A 7730-nucleotide genomic window follows, 5' to 3' on the forward strand; every position below is an offset into this window, starting at 1 on the left:
GGGGGGGGGGGGGGGGGTTCAGATTCCGGATCGCTCGGTTGTCCGATTGTAGTGATTCAAAAGCCTTTGTCTTCAGAACGACGTCGTCGTCGAGGGTACGGTGTTGGTTTCTCTGCGGGAGTTGGAGATTTTTGGTAAGACGGGTTTTAGGGTTTTGTTGCTCTAGAGGTAACACTGTATTTTCTCTTGTGATTTAATCATCAAGTTCAGGCGTAACTTGGAGGGATTGTACTCTTGATTTATAGTGAAATATTTCTCTCTGGATTGCCCCGTAGACGTAGGCACGATTTACTGAACCACATTAAATTTTGGTATTTGCTTGCTTGTGGTATTTTCATTGGTGTCGTTATTCGTTTAGTGTTTAATTCCGCAAGTTAATCTTCATAAAATTCCCAACAAGTGGTATCAGAGCACTGGTTTGAGTCGTGCTTTGGGATGAAAAAAGATGGAGAGTTTTGGCACAATGATGAAATTGGATGGTTCCAATTGGCAAGTATGAAAGTCCAAGATGAAAAATATTCTGTATCGTAAAGATTTACATGACCCTATTGAGGGAGATGAAGCTAAGTCAGAAAAGATGACTGATAAAGAATGAGGAAAACAACACAGTAAGGCGATCAGTTATATTCGGATGTGGATCGATGTTAGTGTGTTTCATCATGTATCGGGTGAGACTAATACGAAGTCTCTTTGAAAGAAGCTTGAGGATCTCTACGAGCAGAAGATCGCGAGAAACAATGCGTTTATTATGAGACGGTTGGTGAACTTAAAATTCAAAGATAGAAGCAACATAGCAGGGCACTTGAATTAGTTCAAGAGTTTGATTAATCAGTTAGTTACCATGAAGACGACTATCGATGATGAGCTACAGGTTTTATTGTTATTGGGTTCTTTGTCAGACAGTTGAGAGACACTGGTTGTGACAGTCAGCAACGCAACTCCAGATGGTGTGTTATCGATGAGTATGATTACTAGTAGTTTATTCAATGAAGAAACTCGGAGGAAGTCTACCAGCACAAATAACTCACAGGCACTTGTCACAGAGAACAAGGGCAGGAGTAGATACAGTGACCAGTCCAGAGGTCGTGGCACATCCAAGGGCAGATCAAAGTCTAAAGGGAGAGGTTTTTTTTATTGTGGGAAGTCAAGTCATATCGGGAAGAATTGTTGGGCATTGAAGAAAGAGCAAGCTGAGAACAAAGATGAAAAGAAAGATGAGAAGAAGAAAGCTGACAGTGACACTACAGCTACTTTGTCTGAGATCGATTTTATTCCCATTTGTAGAGAAGAAGATTGTATGTATGTTGCAAGTCAGAATTCCGAGTGGATAGTGGATACATGAGCTACATGTCATGCTACATCCAATCGAGACATTTTTACGTCATATAAAGTAGGTGATTTTAGCAATGTGAAGATGAGCAATACCAGCTACTCGAAGATTGTCGGACTTGGTGATATACACTTGCAGACAGATACCGGATGCACATTGATCTTAAAGAATGTGCAACATGTTCTCAATTTGCGGCTCAATTTGATTTTGAGTCTTACTTTGGACCGAATGAGATATGAAATTTAATTTGGTAGAGGAAAATGTAAGATCACCAAATGCTCTCTTGTGGTGACTAGAGGAAGCGTATGTTGCAATTTATACAAGACTTAAGCGAAGGCTTCATATGATTCTTTGAGCGTGGCTTAAGACGGTGACACTTTCGATTTGTGGCATAGGAGGCTCGGGCATATGAGCGAGAAGGGGTTGCAGATATTAGTAAAGAAGTCTCTCATTCCCTTTGTCAAAGGTTCGTCACTCACCCCTTGTGATTATTGTTTATTTGGCAAGCAACATAGAGTTTCTTTTAGTAAGCCTTCTAAAGAAAAGATAGTAGCCTGAATTTGATTTATTCTGATGTTTGTGGTCCTATTGAGGTGGAATCATTGGTGACAATAAGTATTTTGTCACATTTATTGATGATGCATCACAGAAGATGTGAGTCTTCTTGTGGAGGACAAAGGATCATGTGTTTTCAGTCTTCCAGCAGTTTCATGCTATGGTGGAGAGGCAGACATGAAAGAAGTTAAAGTGTTTGCGCACCGATAATGGAGGAGAATACACTTCCATTCAGTTTAGAGATTATTGCTCCAAACGTGATATTCGACATTAGAGGACAAAGCCCGACACACCGCAACATAATGGAGTTGCAGAGAGGTATAATAGGACCATTGTGGAAAAAGTCAGATGCATGTTGAATATGACAAAGTTACCTAAGAGCTTATGGGCTGAAGCTGTTCGCACTGTATGCTACATAATCAATTTGTCTCATTCAGTTCCTTTGGGTTTTGATATTCCAAATTTGGTCTGGAAAATATATTTCATATTCTCATCTAAAGGTGTTTGGTTGCAAGGTGTTTGCACACATTTCGAAGGAGAAGAGACAGAAACTTGATGATAGAAGCGGTTCCTTACATCTTCCTTGGTTATGGAGAAGATGAGTTCTGCTACAAACTATGGGATCCAGAAAAGAGACGAATTACTAGACGAGCAGATGTTATTTTTCAGGAGGATCAAACTATTGCAGATCTCGGGAGAGCAGAGCAGTCAGAGAATGTTGCTAGTGAGATTCCAAATACGACACCCGTTTCATCTCCAATACAGTTACATCTTACAGATATAGAGCAGGTGCATGATGATAGTGTTGATGATGATAGTCATATACCAGAGCAAGGAGACGGTGATCAGGATCACGAGTAGGAGGCTCCTCAGCAGGGGGAGGAGCATCACTAGCAGCAGGAGTTTGTAGAGCCATAACTTAGAAGATCATCTAGAGAGCATCGACCATCCACGAGATATCCTCTTTCAGAGTATTTTTTGCTGATAGAAGAGGCGGAGCCAGAAAGCTTTCAGGAGGACATACTCATAAAGACAAAGACAGATGGTTCCAGGCTATGAAGGAAGAGATGGAGCGGTTCCTTGCATCTTCCTTGGTTATGGAGAAGATGAGTTCGGCTGTAAACTATGGGATCCAGAAATGAGACGAATTACTAGACGAACAAATGTTATTTTTTAGGAGGATCAAACTATTGCAGATCTCGGGAGAGCAGAGCAGTCAGAGAGTGTTGCTAGTGAGATTCTAAATATGACACCCATTTTATCTCCAGTACAGTTGCATCCTACAGATATAGAGCAAGGAGACGGTGATCAGGATCACGAGCAGGAGGCTCCTCAGCAGGGGGAGCATCACTAGCAAGCAGGAGTTTGTAGAGCCACAACTTAGAAGATCATCTAGAGAGCATCGACCATCCACGAGATATCCTCTTTCAGAGTATTCTTTGCTGACAGAAGAGGAGGAGCCAGAAAGCTTTCAGGAGGACATGCTCATAAAGACAAAGATAGATGGTTCCAGGCTATGAAAGAAGAGATGAAGTCTTTTGAGAAGAACGATACTTATGAGTTGGTGGATTTGCCGAAGGACAGAAAAGCTTTGAAGAACAAGTGGGTGTTCAAGTTAAAGAAGGATGGCTACAAAGAAATTCAGAAATACAAAACTAGATTAGTGGTGAAAGGCTTTGGTCAGAAAAAGGGGACATTGATTTTGATGAGATTTTTTCACTGGTTGTGAAGATGACGTCCATTAGAGTAATCTTGGGGTTAGCAGCTAGTTTAGACCTCGAGATTGAGCAGCTTGATGTGAAGACTACATTCTTTCATGGTGATTTGGATGAAGAGATCTACATGGAGTAGCCAGAGGGTTTTGAAGTGAAGGAAAAAGAGCACATGGTTCGCAGGTTGAAGAAGAACCTCTATGGTTTGAAGCAGACACCCAAGCAGTGGTACAAAAAATTTGATTCTTTCATGTTGAGTCATGATTACTAGAGGATAGTTGCCTATTCGTGTGTATATTTCAGGAGAATTTTAGATTCTAGCTTCATTATCCTTTTGCTTTATGTGGACGACGTGTTAATTGTTGGTCAGGATAGTCAGATAATCGGTGGGATAAAGAAGAAGTTATTTAAATCTTTTGATATGAAGGATTTGGGATCGACATAGCGGATTCTTGGTATGAATATTGCTCATGATAGGAAAGCCAGGAAGTTGTGGTTATCACAGGAGAAATATGTTGAATGACTACTTGATAGATTCAACATGAAAGATGCCAAATCAGTCAATACTCATCTTGTAGGTCATTTAAAGCTTAGTAAAAAGTTTTGCCCGACTACAGATGAGAAAAAGAGCGAGATGAAAAATATTTCTTACTCTTCAGCTGTAGGGAGTTTGATATATGACATGGTTTTCACTCGGTCAGATATAGTTCATGCAGTTGAGTTGTGAGCAGGTTTCTTTCTAATCCAAAGAAAGTTCATTGGGAAGGTGTAAAGTGGATCTTAAAATATTTAAAAGAAAGTTCCAGATTGTGTTTGAGTTTTAGAGGTTCGAATGCAGTATTATATAGTTTGGCAGATGTGGATATGACAGGTGATCTCGATCATAGGAAATCTACCTCAGGTTGGTTGTTCACTTTTGTAGGGGAAGCAGTACTTGGCAGTCCAGATTGTAGAAGTGTGTTGTTTTATCTACAACAGAGGCGGAATATATTGCATCTGCAAAAACCGATAAAGAGATGATTTAGTTTAGAAGATTTCTGCAGGAGTAGTTAGGCTTGCAACAGGATAATTATCAAATCTTTATTGATAGTTAAAGTGCTCTTGATTTGAGCAATAATTTTACATTCCATTCCAGGAAGAAACACATTGATGTAAGATGTCATTGGCTTTGAGAAACCGTTGAGAAAGAGGAGCTGAAGCTACAAAAGATTCACACAGATAAAATCCAGTAGATTTTTTAACGAAGACCGTTTTCAGAGAGAAGACCGAGTTGTGTCAGCGATTGGTCGGCATGAACTCCCGTTGAGGAGTTAAAGATTGACATACCTCGTCGTTGGGCTGGAGGGGAAGATTGTTGTGGGTCCAGCCTAAGATAAGGTCCACATGAAGTCCACATGAATTAAAACTCTATCTAGAAGAGGATTTGGATGATCTATTTAAAATAGGAATAGGTTTGGAGAACTCTATATATGAAAAACCCGTCTTTTGTTTTTTGAATGAATAGTATCCCAACACTACAGTAATCCAAGAAGGAAGAGAGAGAGAGAGAGAGAGAGAGAGAGAGAGAGAGAGAGAGAGAGAGAGAGAGAGAGAGAGAGAGAGAGAGAGAGAGAGAGAGAGAGAGAGAGAGAGAGGAATAGGTTTGGAGAACTCTATATATGAAAAACCCGTCTTTTGTTTTTTGAATGAATAGTATCCCAACACTACAGTAATCCAAGAAGGAAGAGAGAGAGAGAGAGAGAGAGAGAGAGAGAGAGAGAGAGAGAGAGAAAGTTTTGATTTCGGATAGCTCGTTTGTCCGATTGCAGTGATTCAAAAGTCATTGTCTTTAGAACGACGATGCTGTCGAGAGTACGATGTTGGTTTCTCCGCGGGAGTTGAAGATTTTTGGTGAGACAGGTTTTAGGGTTTTGGTGTCCTAGAGGTAACACTGTAATTTCTCTTGTGATTTAATCCTCAACTTCAGGTGTAACTTGGAGGGATTGTGCTCTTGATTCATTGTGGAATATTTCTCTTTGGATTGCCCCGTGGACGTAGGCACGATTTGCCGAACCACGTTAAATTTTGGTGTTTGCTTGCTTGTGGTATTTTCATTAGTGTCGTTATTCGTTTAGTGTTTAATTCCGCAGGTTAATCTCCATATAATCCCCAACAGAGTGTTGTATGTGGATGGTGATGGCGGGACAGAGGCAGTAATTGTATGTATTGATTTCTCTATCATGAATGTGGAGGAGTCCTTTTTTTCGCCTTTGGATTATTCGTGGATGCATTTTTTGTATTATTAGAGTAGTTTTTGCACTTTCCTCCTAAACCTGTTTTGGCCATAACCAAGTTAGTGTTGGTCTGTAGGGAGAGGGTGTAATAATCTTGACATAGTTTTTACTAAACAAGATTTTTAAGTCTTGGCCTAGTTTTTTTTCTAGTAAGCTGACATAAGGGTTAATTGCTGAACAAGTCGTAAGAGTATAGATATTGGTCACTCTAGTTCTATTTTTATCAGTTAAATCACCCCTGATTCTGAAAAATTATTTTTCCTCGTTTATGGTTAAGCTTATGTGAGAACCATATGATGATCATCATCGGACATTTGTCAAAAACATTTTCAAGTGATCTGTATGTGAGTTTAAAACCGTACAGAAAAATAATAGCTAAGGCTTTGTAGTTAAGCATAACATTTCTTTTATCATCATTAATGTAATTACTGTAAGTGAACTCACTATTTTGGCTTTGTCAAAAGGAGTAAATTAATGTTGTAAACTACCCTAAGAATTACATGAGCTGGGTAGGCATTAAATTATTACAGGTATTGTAACAAGTAATCCTGCATGGATCTACCATTTATAATATGTAACCAAACAAATTTGAATTTTTTTAATTTTTTTTGCCTTCACATCTTAATTTTAGGGTTGGATCTTTTCTCTTGTTCGTGTTTGAATGATAGGTTTAGTATCGAACATGAGGTACTCCTTTTCTCAACCACAGAATATACGGACCTATCCTGTAACGCATGATCATGGGGACACTGGAAAAAAAAGGACATGAGAGAAAGAGTGAGGAGGTGTTGTGATGCTAGATAAGACATTACGCCTCATTAAGGATTGAATTATGGGAGTTGGCGGTGCATGGGATTGGTTTGTTTGAGGACTGTGTGTAGAATCCAACTTTATCGAGTAGTTATGGTCCATTGCATTAATGCATGGTACAATACTAGAATGAATTTTTACTCAACCTCTTTAAGGTTATAATTTAGGGGAGTTGGTGTACCATTATGAGATTTGGTTGTTTTAGGATTGTGTGAAGGACGTGACTTCACAAGGAAGTATTTAGTGTTCCTAATCCATTGCATTAACGATGTGCCAAAAAAAAAAAAAAATTTAGTCAGCCATTTTTAAGGATATAATTATGAGAGTTGGTGTATGAGGTTGGTTGTTTTCAGATTGTGTATCCAACTTCATGAGGAAGTATATATTAGTGGTTCTGATCCATTACATTAATTATAATTATGTATCGAAAAATCTAAATCATTGGATTAATATATAGCCCCGTGGTTTTGTGCTTCCAATACCTGTCATCTCTCTAACGCACTATTAATACACTGACCAATATTGATCACTGGTATTTCATCTAAGTATATATCCCCACCTCATAGTGATGGGATGCTTAAAGCTTCTTGAATGAAACATGTACGTAAGAGGTAAAATATACTAGCTAGGACAGTTGAAAACAGAGGTGATTTATGATAAGATCACAGATTCACAAGTTCAAAGAATTGAAGAATGTGGTAGGAGTTTATCCTCAAACCATTTGAAAGGAGAAAAACGAGCTACGTACCATCTAATATTCACTTACTAAGAAAAATTGTGAAGTTCATGCCGCTAGATAGAGAGCATGATAGATATCGTGTTTGATTTTCATTAAAACTTTTAAAAGAAACATCGATCAAACATCATTTTTTTGGCCACGGTAAAAGATAAATAATAATCAACAAGATAGCCTCGGAAGATTTCTGACATACTCTACTCCTCTTTGTAGTACACGTTAAAGGTTACCACATGCTACCATCTTCTATTTGTTTGAAAGTTCGCCTATACATGTCATAGACCACTATATGTTTGAAACTTCACTTATGTCAA

This window comes from Asparagus officinalis, chromosome 8, assembly GCF_001876935.1.
Source record: "Asparagus officinalis chromosome 8, Aspof.V1, whole genome shotgun sequence".
Lineage (NCBI taxonomy): Eukaryota > Viridiplantae > Streptophyta > Magnoliopsida > Asparagales > Asparagaceae > Asparagus > Asparagus officinalis.